This window comes from Etheostoma spectabile, chromosome 20, assembly GCF_008692095.1.
Source record: "Etheostoma spectabile isolate EspeVRDwgs_2016 chromosome 20, UIUC_Espe_1.0, whole genome shotgun sequence".
In the NCBI taxonomy this organism is placed as follows: domain Eukaryota; kingdom Metazoa; phylum Chordata; class Actinopteri; order Perciformes; family Percidae; genus Etheostoma; species Etheostoma spectabile.
Window position 1 is genome coordinate 6,687,858 of NC_045752.1, and position 14,659 is coordinate 6,702,516.

The 14,659-nt window shown below is 40.0% G+C and overlaps 1 protein-coding gene and 1 long non-coding RNA gene across 3 annotated transcripts in view; both read left to right on the plus strand.

The window, feature by feature from the left end:
• Window positions 1-5,984, plus strand: part of LOC116670508 (uncharacterized) — a 5,995-nt gene extending 11 nt beyond the window's left edge. The window contains exons 1-3 of the long non-coding RNA XR_004327045.1: window positions 1-122; window positions 232-236; window positions 5,973-5,984. The exon at window positions 1-122 is cut by the window's left edge and continues 11 nt beyond it. This is a non-coding gene — a long non-coding RNA (uncharacterized LOC116670508). The remainder of the gene's footprint in view (window positions 123-231; window positions 237-5,972) is intronic.
• The window catches only part of pacrg (PARK2 co-regulated), a 130,995-nt gene that overhangs the window by 48,233 nt on the left and 68,103 nt on the right, over window positions 1-14,659 (plus strand). The window lies entirely within an intron of this gene.

Genomic DNA, 14,659 nt, shown 5'->3' on the forward strand with positions numbered 1-14,659 from the left:
GTTATAATTGAGGTAAGTTTGGAGACACTACCTTATTTAATCATTTAATTAATACAATTTTTGTTGGATCTCTTTTTGGTGTTGTAGTTTGTAGATGGTCTCTAAGCACTCGTCTTACTGCCGTCTCACTGCCGGGTGCTCGTAGAGACTGATTTCTCCAGGTTGGAGGACGGTTTTGATGAAAATGAGTTTGTAGCTCGTTTTACATTAGGTTTTACCTTACTACGTTAGGAAAGGTGCGTCGTTTGTGATTGTCTTTCTAACTTTGCGATAAAACCAACCAGGGGCTTATGAATCTGTGCAAACAGTTTATAAAACAGAGGGCTCAGATTATGAATCCATGCCAATAGTTTATAAAACAAAGGGCACACATTTTTATTCTGAGTACATGGTTTAGTTTTTTTTTTCTCAGCTGACCACTTCACAACCTTTTACGAAGACAATTAAAAAAGCAAAACCCAGCTGTTCTAACAGGAACTCTGGATTTTAAGATGTATTTTGGAATAACAATATTACTTCCCATTGTCTACACAGCACAGATCTGAGTTCATTTCTGTTCATGATTTAGCTATCAAACTGTAACATAAGTTGAATTAAAGACTATTAAACATCATTACATAACAGAGTGCTTGTGCACTTTCAGAGACAGTTTTCAATAATTATATTCCTATGAACAACCACCAACCCTATTAACAGCTACGGTTTCTTTTTTCTTTTTAAACTAATTATCCTGAGATAAAATAGATTTAAAATGTTTTAGGGTAACAAGTGACTGCTCTGTACACATGCAAGTCTGAGTCTGAGTCACTGAAAAAAAGCCTTAAAGCGCTAAGAGCTGTAAATCTCTCTGAGATTTGGTGCAGGACGCGACACCTTTCTGCTGTCAGGTCATCATCCAATTTACCCAGGAATTTTGAAGTATTTAAATTTTAAACTTCCATAAAGTGGCCTACATGGCCCCGGCTGCATTTGGCTGTTAATAATGAATGAAGATGAACAGATCAGCATGTGTAATGGGAACTTGGCTGGAGACATGGCGTGAGCTGACTGGGTATTTCAGATGATCTGTCAGCATGTCTGCTGACCTCGATGAGCAGTTATTAAAATTATGCAAGATGAGATACAGCCACTTGATGGAGGCAGCACTTGACAAGACATCAGTGTGTTTGTGTAGCTGCATAGTGGAGCGTTAGCATTCAAGCTTTAGCATAAACTCAGGCACACAGGTTTGTAAATATCCATGTATACTATACATGGTAATACTGTAAAAGTAGTATTGCATTGATAACTGATGGACCATTGTGTGTTTAGTTTTCACTAGACTCAATGGATATTTCACTATACCCTATCACAGCAATGTTCTGCAGTTAAAAAAGAAATCATTCATAATTGTTTTTAAATATACACACACACGGTGTATATGCCTGTACAGTTAAAACAAAATTGCGGCTCTGCCTGCTTTTGTACATTTTTGTACACAGTCTTTTTTATTTTCTTCATCGCAGACCTCTCTGTTTCTCTCTGCGGATGGTACTGATTATGGTTATTAAGTTGATGAATGGTAATGCTGATGGTACTCTATCAGCATTTCATAATCTGTCTTCTCCCTCTGCTCTTTATCATGACTAAGCTGAGTCAGTGTGCAGAATGGTGATCAAATGATCATACATGTCAAAGTTGTATAGTACAGTATTTGACAGACAACTCAAGTCTCTGGCGAACACTAAACTGTCTTTGCATTTATCTGATGGCACGTTTGCAGATTACTAAAATGAAAGTATGTAAGTATGTATCTGAGGACGTGCTCTACATGTATTCTTATTCTTCTTTTGTAATAATGTTACCACATTTACCACTGTTTCATTTTGTCAATTTTATTTTAGAACATTTATTTGAAGCTTATACCTTATCTTTTGATATTAGCACTCATATCGAACATTTAGTCTGTTTTTGTGCAGAATTGAAAATAGATGTGTTTTCATGTTGTAACAGTTATAACATTTTTCTTGTTGTTGAGCTGCTGAGGGAAAATATAGCGAACACTACACACACTAAGATGTGATGAATCTAGGCTATCAATCTCCTGTGAATGTGTTTAGAAAAGGATAGCTATCTATGAAGTTTTAGTGAATTTTTCTAAGTTTGCATCAGCGTCTTTGTTACAAAACTCTCACTGAAGTTGCATGTTTTTTTAGCGGAATTGCAGCCAAGTCATGCTGCCATATTAAAGTGGACTGGGTTCTCCTCTGACATTGCTCTTGAATGTGCACTCTAACATTCAAGCAAGGATTATGCCCCATCCCCAACTGGCCTCTCATTTAATTGGCTTTGATGAATATCTAAAAAGCTAAAGCTGGGTTTAAGTCATCCAATTACTGTAGTAGAGTGCTGTTATTGAATTTACACAAATGCCATGGATACTGATTGTGTGTCATAAACAACCTCTAAATGATAGCTCATATGATGGATACTTTACATACTGTAAAATGTTTATTTATAGCAAAGAGGGAGCAAGTCTGTGTGAGAAAATTGCTCGAAATTCAATATGCTGTGCAATTATCGTGTGTAATAGCCTGTAAAATCCTAATATCTATTCAGCCACTTGGAAAGGCACAAGAAATGGCCTGACCACTTAGCCCACTTTCTCTGGCCCCTTCCTGGCCATGACAGACGGCCCTGTCTGGAGAGCAGAAAGAACTAATATAAGCCATATTTCATTCAAAGGCCCCTTGTAGCTCCATTCTTTCTGTTTAACTGACTTTCCCCCTTTCCTTATCCTTCCGATTTCTCCAGAGCCATATTGGTTATTGCCTCCGGTGAATCAGAACAGGTAATAGGGACTGTCTGGAGGCAAAATGCACTGTGAGGATGTTGTTTGCTTGTTTTCTCAGTACTCAGTCCCATTTATTTTTAGGGTTTTTGGGGCCAGCTGAAAGTGAATTTGGGACCTGTTGAGCTTAATTTGTCTTATTACACAGTGAATGGTGTAATCACTAGTGTACAATATGCATAACCCTAGACTGTAGTAATACAAACACAAATTCTCACATGACGAGGCATTTACTGCACCTTGGTACTGTATATGAATGCAGTACTTCAATGTCCCCTCTTGTAGTAATAATGTACCCAAATGTACCTAATGCTAGTCAAGTAGAAACACATGTAAAACAGCAAAATACAACTTTTTTTTGGAATATATATTTATATTTTACCCAACAACGTTAAAGACACCTTGTTATTCATGCGATAATTCAGTTTATGGAAATGTTTACTTTCACTTCAGTTCTGACAAAAATAATACGCCAAGAATCAGAACCCGATTCTGGTTGTGACATTACATGTATTAATTTGGCCGGTGCTTTTTCCAAAGTGATATACAAATGAAGTACTGTACAATCCAAGCCACAGTACAGTAGATTGAGGAGAAGCCTTCTAGAATAAGTGCCTCAACACTCAGTTCCATGTTCCACCTCACACAAGTACCACAAGGCTTGTAAGTGCATTTGAAAACAAAAAAAGAATTTGGAGAAGGATCAAGAGATAGAGAGAGAAAAAGAAAGAACATACTAGGTAAGTACTCTCCTAAGAATTAGGGCTTTATCAATTTTTGAAGGCAAAAAGGGATTCTGCTGACCGAAAAGAGTTCAGCAAGTCCTTCCACCACCAAAGGACCATACAGGAGAAGAGTTTAGATTGAGCTATACTGCCTCGCGATGACAGTAGGACTGGTGGTAGGTCATTTGCAGATTGTAGTGAACGCAAAGGCTCATTATTCTGAATCAGGGGATTCAGGTAGGCGTGTACTGTGCTAGTGGCCGGTGTGTAGGGTATTAGCTACTGTACGTAAACATGATGTGAGCAGCAACAGGGAAGTGAAGTTACAGGAACTGTCTTTGGAGAAGACTGGAGGAGCGGCGTTGAGTGACATACTCAGTCAGTAGGACCTGAGAATGTTACATACATTTCTCAAATGCTACCTTCTCTACTTTTGATCCTAAAGTGATCATTTGTCCATAGGAAACATCACAGGCAGTGTTATCTTGAGTGAGTGTGCGTGTGTGCATATACTTTTGTGCATGCATGTGTGCATGTATTCTCAGAAGCACAAAGACCAGGCACATTGCACCTACAGTGTTTCCAATACACCTGTCAGAAGCATACCCATCTTCATCTCTTAGCTGCTCACTTTGTCATCTGACAATGCCTGTCAAATCTCTCCACAGGATTTTCTAAAAAAACAATACCTCCCCACATATTTCACACCAGTGACAGCAACAGTGTCAGCACCAACAGCAGCAAACAAAAGCGGCAATAGCTGCTTTCTTGTCGGCATGGCATGTAAACAGCATTACAAATTAATGATAAACATTGATAAATAGTTTATAAGTTTTGATTGTCACAACAAGTACCATTTAATTTACTAAAATCTCTCTGTCCTCCCACCAACCATATCTAGTCACTTCTTCACCCTCAGGCTCCCCGTATTGTCTAACTATGCTTCCTGTCTGTGCATGACATGACGATTGCTACTGCTTTTTATCTGCCTTAAATCTCTTCTCCTGGGGCAAACCATAGATTGCCTACTACCATGAATGAAGGATGGACTTTTTCCTCATTTGCTGTTCTCTCCACTTAGAGCCCAGCCACCACCACCACCACCACCATCATCTTCCCATTGTGTCACATCTGAAAGAGCAGGGTGCACTTGCCACCTCTGCTGGAAGATTTTCCCATTCTGTGGCATGCTGATAAGCTCTGACTTACTTCCTCCATGTGGGTCAGAGAGACTTGGAGACACACGGCTTGTATTGCCTTTTGTAATTACATCTGCTTCACTGCACTGTTTTTGCTCCCCTTACTTTCTCCTTCCAAACGTAAAGTAGATTTGTGGGGGTGCGTGCGTGCGTGCGTATGGAGGGGAGCATTCTTGCACACGCACACAAAATGAACAAGCATAATCCGTGTACACCATCTTTGGGCACCAACTATTTCTTATTTCCGGGCAAACAACATTAAATGGAAGAAAGGCTTTTGATCTCCATATATATTTGTATATTCTCCCCATCCATTGTAATGTCACCCACTACCTGCTGTAATGAATCCCCAACCGTGACTCCACACTCCAAACTGGTAGATTCAGACTGTTGAATGTATTTATTTATTAAAACAATGTAAAAGGATTTTTCTTGTGTTGCAAGGTCAAGTTATGTTAGCAAATTTGCTTCTCTTATTTTTTTATGCATGTTAGGCACACTGGTTTACCACTTTGAGTACTGTAGCAATATATTGCTTTAAATTCTCCCCAGCTACCATTAAATATAACACTTAGTTACACTCATCTGTGTCGCTGATCTTAAACTTGGCCTGTGGCACCACCAAGACTGTATCGTAAACCTAATTTGGAAGGGATTTATTTTGCTAGAGAAGGTTGATTAATGTTAATATTGCACCCACTGATCAGTGATTTAGATCCCATCCCGAGTGTATGTGACTTTTCTTGCCCTACTCCAGTACTAATCACATTTCTAAACACCTGTTTTTCAGCGCACTTTTGTGTCCACCCATAATTTGAAGACTTCACACCAAGCTAAAAAGTGACTCTTGTTGTTGCGTCTCGTCTGCATTTGAATTGTCCTTCCAGTTTCCAATAATAATAATACTGAAAAGTGAAGCCAATGCGTAAGTGCCTTAAACTCAAAGCCAAAGTCAAATGTTAGTCCACAAACCAATGGGTGACATCAGGGTGGCTACATCCACTTCTTTTATACAGTCTATTATTGTGGCAAATGTTGTCTTTTAATAGTTAATCCAGACACCTTAATCCTGGTTATTTTCATTCTCATGAATCATTTCAGTGCTATTAGGACGAAGAACATTCAGTCATTACAGTAGAGCTGTGTGTTGCTTTGCATTTAGTTACTCATCTCATTATTTAAAGATCATAGTCATATACTAAAATATTGATCTTGCAGAAGTAGTAGCAGTTATGTGTGTGTGTTTGTGTGCTCAGAATCATGTAGCACTACATTGTCTGTGACATTTCAAAAGCTAGCTTTTATCCCACTCATTAGGCCCTGCATGTAGAGCACATTAGTTTCTTCAACAATCCTCTCTTTTAGATTCAGTCCTTCAGTCAAAAGCCAAGTGTGAAAGGGTTGAGCCATGGGACTGGGACATCTTTCTCCCTGCAGGTGGATGATGGGAGTTCTGTGTGTGTTTATGTGTAAATGTGTGTGCGGCCCTGTTCGTAAAGCTTTAAAAAAAAAAATGCTGGCCTCCCCCTCCTCTCACCTTGCTATTTGGCTTTTAATATTCATCACACCAAACCATGTTCTTATCTCTGGACCATCAGCTGCACAGCTGGCTGCCACTCATAACTCAAAAGGTCGATTCCACGTCACCTGACAAAGAGCTTTACCCTGACAACACTTCTGACCCTTAGCAGAGAGGGCTAATGTTCTACCGTGTGCTCTGCACTACAACCTAGGCCCGCTTTGGATGTGACAATGGCTCAGTTCATCTCTTTATTTCCCCACCAAGTATCCAAAATATTTTGGAGTCATGTTTTCTGTCTGTTTTGTCTTTCACAAAGTAGCGTTCACCAAGACACCAACATTGTGCTATTGCTCACAGCCATTTTTTCAGCATCCCCAGGTTAGGTTTAAAGGAAACACCGCTGTCCTACTTGACTTTTATTGTTGGCTTTCATCTTCTTCTTTTTTTGCTCCCTTCTTTTCACTAACCTTCCTAAATAGAAATAGAAAATAGACAAATGGACTTAAATCTGCCTGTGAGGGTGAACAGAGGGACACAATGCACGCTCACCACAAGGATAGGTTGGTTTCCTTTTTTCCTTTTTTTTTCATTCATTCTCTCTTTCTTGCTTTACTTCTTACCTGTTGGCTTGCATGCTTTCTTATTTTACCCTCTATATACCCTTCCTACTCCACTCTCTGCCGATGTCCTCTCAATCCGTGCAGCCATGGTAGCTCTGTGGAGTCCAGGCCCTCTTTGATCTGTAGTCCAGAACACAGGATGAGAGTTATCTGCTGGCAACAACAAGAACATCCCATTAGGAGCTGGACAGAGCCTTGACAGACACTCTCTGCCTCTGCTGCTGCTGCTTGGCCCAAAAGCACACTGTCTACTGCTGCTGATGACCTGTGCTTCTCCCTAGCCCAGGGTGGGCATTACTGGCTCAACGCGCTTGACACACAACCTCAAACTCGGGTTCACTTGTTGAATTTAAAATGTTGAAATGCTCTCTCCATGATTTTTTTTTTAGTTAGTCATCTCTGGCCTGGGTTGATCAAGTAGCCTCAGCAAAATTGAGATCTTTGATTGAGGCAGCAGATATGTTACCTTTCCTAAACTCAACTGTCACTTTCTTCTCTTGATAACACGCCAAGCGGCAATAACACGCCAAGTGGTGATAACACGCCACGTGGCATGTATGTTTACGTCCACTGTATACATAGCTCAAAATGCGTACAGATCACACGCCACTTGGCTTAAAAAAGTCGGTGTGTATGTTTACGTGAAGTCATGGGTGTCATGTTGGAGGCAGGCACCATCTGATGCAAGAGATCATTTGTTAAACAAACTTCCTCGAGTCTTACCTCGAGGTCTTTTTAATAACTGTTCACAATTTTCTTCAGCAGTTGCAGTTTGCCTATAGTTGTCATGGAATTGTACATATTTTAATTTTAAGTAGTTGATAAAATAATCTCATCTCAAGGTCATTTTAGGTGCTCTTGAAGGTTTTGAACATATCACACGGTCTTCTTAAGCAGATATTTGGCGTAAAAACACAAAGTATAAAAGAACTTGCTGCGGCTTCTGTGCTGATATCTGCTCTCCCTAGTTTAGGCTATTATGAATCACAATGCATAGAAAGTGTGTTGTAATAGATGGCATCTGCCAACACAAAACAGACATTCATCAATGCAGTACAAAGAGACTTGGTATAGGATTCCAACTTCTGTGGATTGGAAAGGTGGAAGAAGTGGGCCTCATAATAATATAACCATGTCAATCCAATGCACACAACTGTATGATTTTGTTTAGTTAAGGACATGGTGGTTTCTGTACACCATTCTCTGTTTAAGAGACAGGTGATCAACTTGTAAAAACAAAGAGACAAAGTCACAATAAAATAAACTGCTGGTCAATTATATTTAGTTAACAATGTAATGCTCTCTGCAAAAGTACATCTCATCCTTATTTTCTTGATTTTGTCGTTTCTTCAAACGATCCTCCTGAATGTCACACAGCCTGGGAAAGCCACCTTGTTATCTTAAACAGGCCGAGCATTTGTCTTGGTCTCTATTGTTTCGGCTTCATGCTCAACATCAATGGAGCTCATTCATCACATGCTCATTCAAAATGAGCATATTTGTTTGAACATTTGTGAGAATTCCTTAGTACAGTGTGAAGCAGAGGAGCAAGATTTATCAAAACTGTGCAGGCAATAGATGTTACAGTTATGGTATTCATTTGCTGAAAAAGCATTATTCTGTCCTCTTATCTTCACCCTGCATCTGACATGTACAAATCACACACACACACAGACACATACACAGACACACACACACAGACACACACACACACACAGATATATGCGAGTAATTAATGCATGTATAGGCACATGCACACATGGCACGCTTAACACACACAAACACTCTCTGTAGTTTCTGTTTCCGTCACAAACAACCAGTGATGGATAGGCCCCTTCCATTTTAAACAGGGAGAAAACACATGCCCCCGGGGACCCTTGTGTGTGGAAGTACTTTGAAGTGTCCACATTTAATTCTTCTGTATGATAAATGAGAGGAGAGCTGCAGTTGTAGCCCGTGAGGAAAAATCTCGCTCAACGAGGGGAGCGGTAACAAATGTAGGGATAGCTGATAAGCTGACTGTGTCTCTTGCTCTTGCTTGTTGTTCTGCTCCCTACAGACCCCCACAGCCAGATAGCAAATCCATCCTATCAATCAAACCCATCAATGGCTGGCTGCAGATTAGAGACAGTGATTTTGGGGCTGATTGGAGGGGAAATGCTGATTACACCTCCCTCTCTCTGACTTGATTACACTCTGCCTCTGCCTGTCTGTGTGTTGTCAAGCTCGGCTGCTGAGCTGTAATCACTGGAAGCTAAGAGCAGAGGCCGTGGCTCCTAAATAGACAAGACACAGACGTGATCACACCAGTAGCAGGCAAGCTGTGACTATTGCCAGGTCATTGGAAAGGCCTATATCCCACACTGTCAGAGCATCTGTGCACGCTAACTGCACACAGGCCAACACATATGCAGACACATGCGCACATTACACTGAGATAAGAAAAACATTTTTCTCTTAACTCTTGTTATGTTCATCGCCTGCTGTTTCCCTCCTCCTCCTGCTTCTCTCCACTGTTCTGGCCTACTTCCATCACAGTGGCAGAGGGTCCCGTGCTGGTGTGCGCACGAACACACACACACACACACACACACACACACACACAAATACACTGAGCACAGCGAGTGGAGTCCTAATCTGAGCTTTATTTAGCTGCTTCACCTTTAAAACTGGAGCAGGTTCCAGACACTCTCGTCCTCCGCCACCTCAGCTTCTTCTTATATTATATCCCTCTACTCCTTCATCAATGTGCTCAGCCCTCCTTCACTCCCTCTTCACTTTTTTGTCAATCACTGCAGCCTTGGAGGCCTGCCTTAACACTCAAATTGTCACTTTAAGTGGCTCACAGAAGCTGCTGTTCAGGTTGTGTGTGGCAAAACGGTATGAGTGCCTTGAAGAACCCAACTGATATTGACAGCATTCAACTGGCAAGTTTAAAATGTGTGAAAGTAATTGGTTCTGTTTGCTTTCTTGCTTAAAGTTTCTCAGTGAGAGCACAAGAGCAAACTGAATTCATTCGTTGCTCCTTTTGTTAACAAAGAAACTGCAGAAACACAAACTTAGTAATGATTTTGATGATGTCACTTCAGGTATATAGAGTACATGTCTGCAAAAAAAAGGTTTGGCATTTTCAAAATATGTTGCTAAATATATAGTGACTTTTTTAAGCATCTTGGAATTCAATGAAAACTGTGGAAACTTTGGGGAAATTCTGCCACAATTTCTAACAGGAACATCTGCCAGGGGTTTTCTTCATCTTCAACAGCAACGATAAAGAAAAAACTATCTCAACACTGACGACAGGATCACTGTTTCAATTACTAAAGCTAATGTTTGTCACTCTAATAAGACCCTCCTGCTTTTAATCCTCAACACACCATTTGGGACCACTGGTACGACTGTGTGCCTAAATAAAATTCTTTTCATCTCAGTGTTTGTGTGTGTGTGTGTGCGTGCATGCATGCGTGTGTGTGTGTGTGTGTGTGTGTGTGTGTGTGTGTGTGTGTTTGTGCGCGCAAGGTAGGTTCGCATAAAATTCATAACGCTCTGTGCCCTGGTTTTGAACTATCTTTGAAGCCCCAAAATTGTCTCATCCAGCTTGTGTTAGGTATCATTTCAATTGACACCATGCACTCTACTACTTGTGCTTTGAATTGAGCATACTTGCATGCTTGTTAGATGGAAACAGCTGTCTGGGGAGATAGCGAGAGTGACTCACTCCTCTTTCCCTCACTTATCGCTTACCTATTCCAGTCCTGCTTCTCTTATTGTGACCTCCAAGAAAGTCAGAATATTCTGTTCTTTTTCTCTTTTTTCTTTCTTTCTCGTGTTCACAGTGCAGCATAGTGGCTGGTTTTTGGAAATGTTATGGCCAGAGGTATGCTTAGCACCTGTGGCGCAGTTTTGGATTATGATTAATAAAAATGTAACACATTTTGAGAGTGGTTGTAACGTAAAAGTTTTTCTCAAAGATAAATTGAAATCTGTGTGCAAGAGGCGTAGCACCTCTGCAAACTAATGAATTGCATCTTGACTCAGCTACACAATAGAGATGGTCCATTTTTTGCTTCACAATACCGATTCTGACACCTGAACTTGCTTATTGGCCAATACCAAGCACCGATCCCATACCATGTCATATATCTTATTATGTTTTAACAACTGTATACTACTCTCCCTGTATGGATGTGATATGATTTGTTGTCGGTCTGGCTCAGGTTAAACTCTCAGGTCACAAACACAAACAATGAATGCTGTAGAACTTCTTTTTATTATGTTCGTCATAACGGAAATAGAACATACATAAACTACTTAGATTTTCTTTAGGGCTTTATTATGTGGTATCGGATTTTAGGTATCGGAACATCTCTACTACAGAGGGGGCTTTTTTGGTTTAGTTTACTTTAGTTGACAATAAAAAGCAACACTAACATCAAGAACTTGTTTGCCAAGGATAACACAATACAGTTCAGGACTTATTTTGCTGCTATTGTGTTCATTTAATTCATTAGGAGATGTCAACATTTGTTAACGTCTTCTGCAAGAGCTAGACACTGAATGCAAAAAGGGGCTCAGGAATATTTTAAGAGCTAAGGTTAGCAGCAACCTGCAGTGAGGTGGACACCAGCTGTCGTTGTTGAGGATATCCCACAGGAAGTTCAGAATATTTCATGCACACATCAGTTTCTCAACATCATGACGATAACTCTTTGCAATGCGCATTGCTCTTGTCACATCAGACAGACGTTGAAATCTAATTCCACTTCACAAAATGACTGGAATCTGTAACTGAATAACTTGTCTGCCTGTCCTGTTTGCAAGTTGTAACAGTCCATACTGTGATGTCAGCAGCTGGTCTTGTGGACAGTTTGCACAAATTAAACATTTTATGGTGGAGCAAACTTTTCATATAAGAGATTAAAAAGCAGGATATTGCTATTTAGAAAGTCAGTGTTTACAGTGATTTGAGCTAGTACTTACTGAATTGGTTCATGGAGTTCTTCCTTTACCTTCATTTAACTGGCTAGGTCCCTACAGTAGGAATATTAAAACAATGATTGCAGTTTACACTATTTAGTCTCACCCTAAATAATAATTTTAATACATCATAATGTATAAATATTCAACTAAGGGCCTTTCTTAAATTGCAGCACTCTGTAAGTGATCTTTAGTTGTCTGTCAGTGTCAGAAACGACAAACCATAATGTCAGAAAAAAGATTGCTGCCATGCCCTGCACAGAAAACAAAAACTGACATAATTACAGGGTAGTGTCAAGTCTTCATGATTCTTATTTTAGGAAAGAACTTGCACAAATCTAGAATACGCTGACCATGTGGATGCTTTTTTAAATTTTTTAAACATGCATGTTTTTTCAGAGCAATAATGTGCCTAGTTGTACCATGTAGTCAAGATTGCACTGATGACAGGATAGGAATTCCATTGTGGTATGTTTTGTTATGTTTAGTGCTTGTTGGTTCATGCCTGCATCCTGCATCCCCATAACATATAACCCTTTCAATGCATGTCACATTCCTTAGATGCATGCCACACTGTCTACATGCCATTATATGTCACTCCTACATTCCTTGTTGGTCGTCTTGATACATATTTAGCAGAACTAAGGGATTTTTGTTTGGCTATAGTGACTGAATGACTCATAGTGTGAGTGGCACCAAAAGGAAGCCTGTTTCTCTCAAAGCTGCAATAATTGACAGCAACTCATCTGCCAGCTCATCTAAATACAGAAACCTGTGCTTATGTTAACAGAAATCTGAATTCAGGTCAAGTCATTATGGCATCATCAATTAAAATAGCATCATTGTCAAACAGCTGGCACACCGCCTGTTTCTTGCATGACCTACACCTGCTTTTAGTAAGGCAACAAAGGTTAGCAGCCAAGATTCGATGGCAAAATCTGCAAGCTAATTTGCTCATCATGAGTGTTATGTGACATATTTCTGACTGAAATGGAATACGTGGGGGTCATTTAGAGATCGATTTGAATAAATAGTTGAGGGATTTTAAAAACACACATAAACATACACATGCACACTCACTGTTTCTTTCACACTGTGTCATATCCTGCTGTCTGTGATTTTTCCGCAGCGTTTTTCAACAAACATGACATAGGGTATACATGTAAGGGCTCATACACATATGCACACACACGCACACACACACATGCACACGTACAAATAATGTCTATCTATTGTGTATTTAAAGTGGCAACCTGATGTTTTGTTTCTCCTGGTCTCCTGTGCCTGATGCTGTTGTTTAATGAGCAAAGGCTCTCCTCAGACTTGCTTCTAGTCTAGTCTGCTTCAGTTGCTGTGTGTCTGTTGTTGCAGCGCTGAATTGAGAAGACATGCAGGTGTGTCTCAAGGCTAATTGCTGCTACTTGGCTGATGGTCTTTCTGTGTTCCACTCTCATTGACTCCCCGGACTCCAGGGGGATTCCCATAGGCACCCAAAGACAAACAAACCTGGGCGGACAATCGATAACGGATGCAAGACTTACCGCTCAGCGCAGCCGCTGATTAAGATTCCCTGAGAATGTGTGTGTGTGTGTGTGTGTGCACTATGTAAGAGCGTGAGTATGTGAAGGTGTTTGCTGATTGTCCCCACTCCTTCTGTGCTAACTGGAATCTTCAGCCAGTCCCAAAGTGCTTGTTTATGTGATTTTGATTAAGAGCATCACGGAGCTCAGAAGCATCCTCACAACAACATCACATTAATGCTCCCAGGTAATTATTCCCACATCTCAGGTTCACAACAAGGTAGGTGAGATTGTGTCTGTGCCTAAATGTGAGACCTGACAGTGCAAACAAGGCTGTGTGCAACTAGAAGGAAGCTTAGGATTTAGCCTTTATTAGTTTCCGTTTTTTGTATGTGAGAAAATGTGTCACATCAGTGAAATATCAACCACAAAAAGTGGTTAATAACAGCTGATACTCACAATTAATTTAACTCCTATACATTTCCCTAATGTGATGAGAAAGAGAAAAACGTGATAACACAATATATACATATACACGCACAGACACACACACACACACAATAGATTAAATTAGAACATATACTCTCAATGCCTTACAGTAAAGCACAGGTGCAATTAGCAATTAGGTTAAAAAATATAGGCAATAGGCTTGTAAAAACTATTGAAAAATGTCTACTGAAACACTGGTCCACTGTAGGTTTTTTATTTATTTTATTTAACCTTTATTTAACCAGGAAAGTCCTGTTGAGGTTAAAAACCTCTTTTTCAAGGGAGTCCTGGCCAAGAGGCAGGCATAAACACAATCAATTACATTTTTCAGGTTGTCCAGTAAGAATGAAGTTGGGAAGTTGGGAAGTTGTATTTGATGTTACATGTGAAGTGGATGTGGTTCACATTAATAAGCATCTGACTTACTATGAACATTATTTACCAAAACTAAATGTGATAGCCACCAGCATCTAGCATCAGTATTTTCTCTGTAATAATTAATATAAATGTAACATATTGGTCAGTAACACAAACTGAGAATAAGCCACATCTATTACAGCACACACGTATCCATAACAGAACAAACAGTGTAATACACCTTTAATAGCTAAACACGTGGCTCCAGAGGCTAGTCTGTTTACTTGTACTTGTTGCTAGCATATTCAGGTTGTGTTAGCACTGCACAATTAATATTAAACAATCTGCACATCTATCAGCAATAATAAACACAGCAACAGCAATATTATCAAGGCTCTCTCTCTCTCTCTCTCTCTCTTT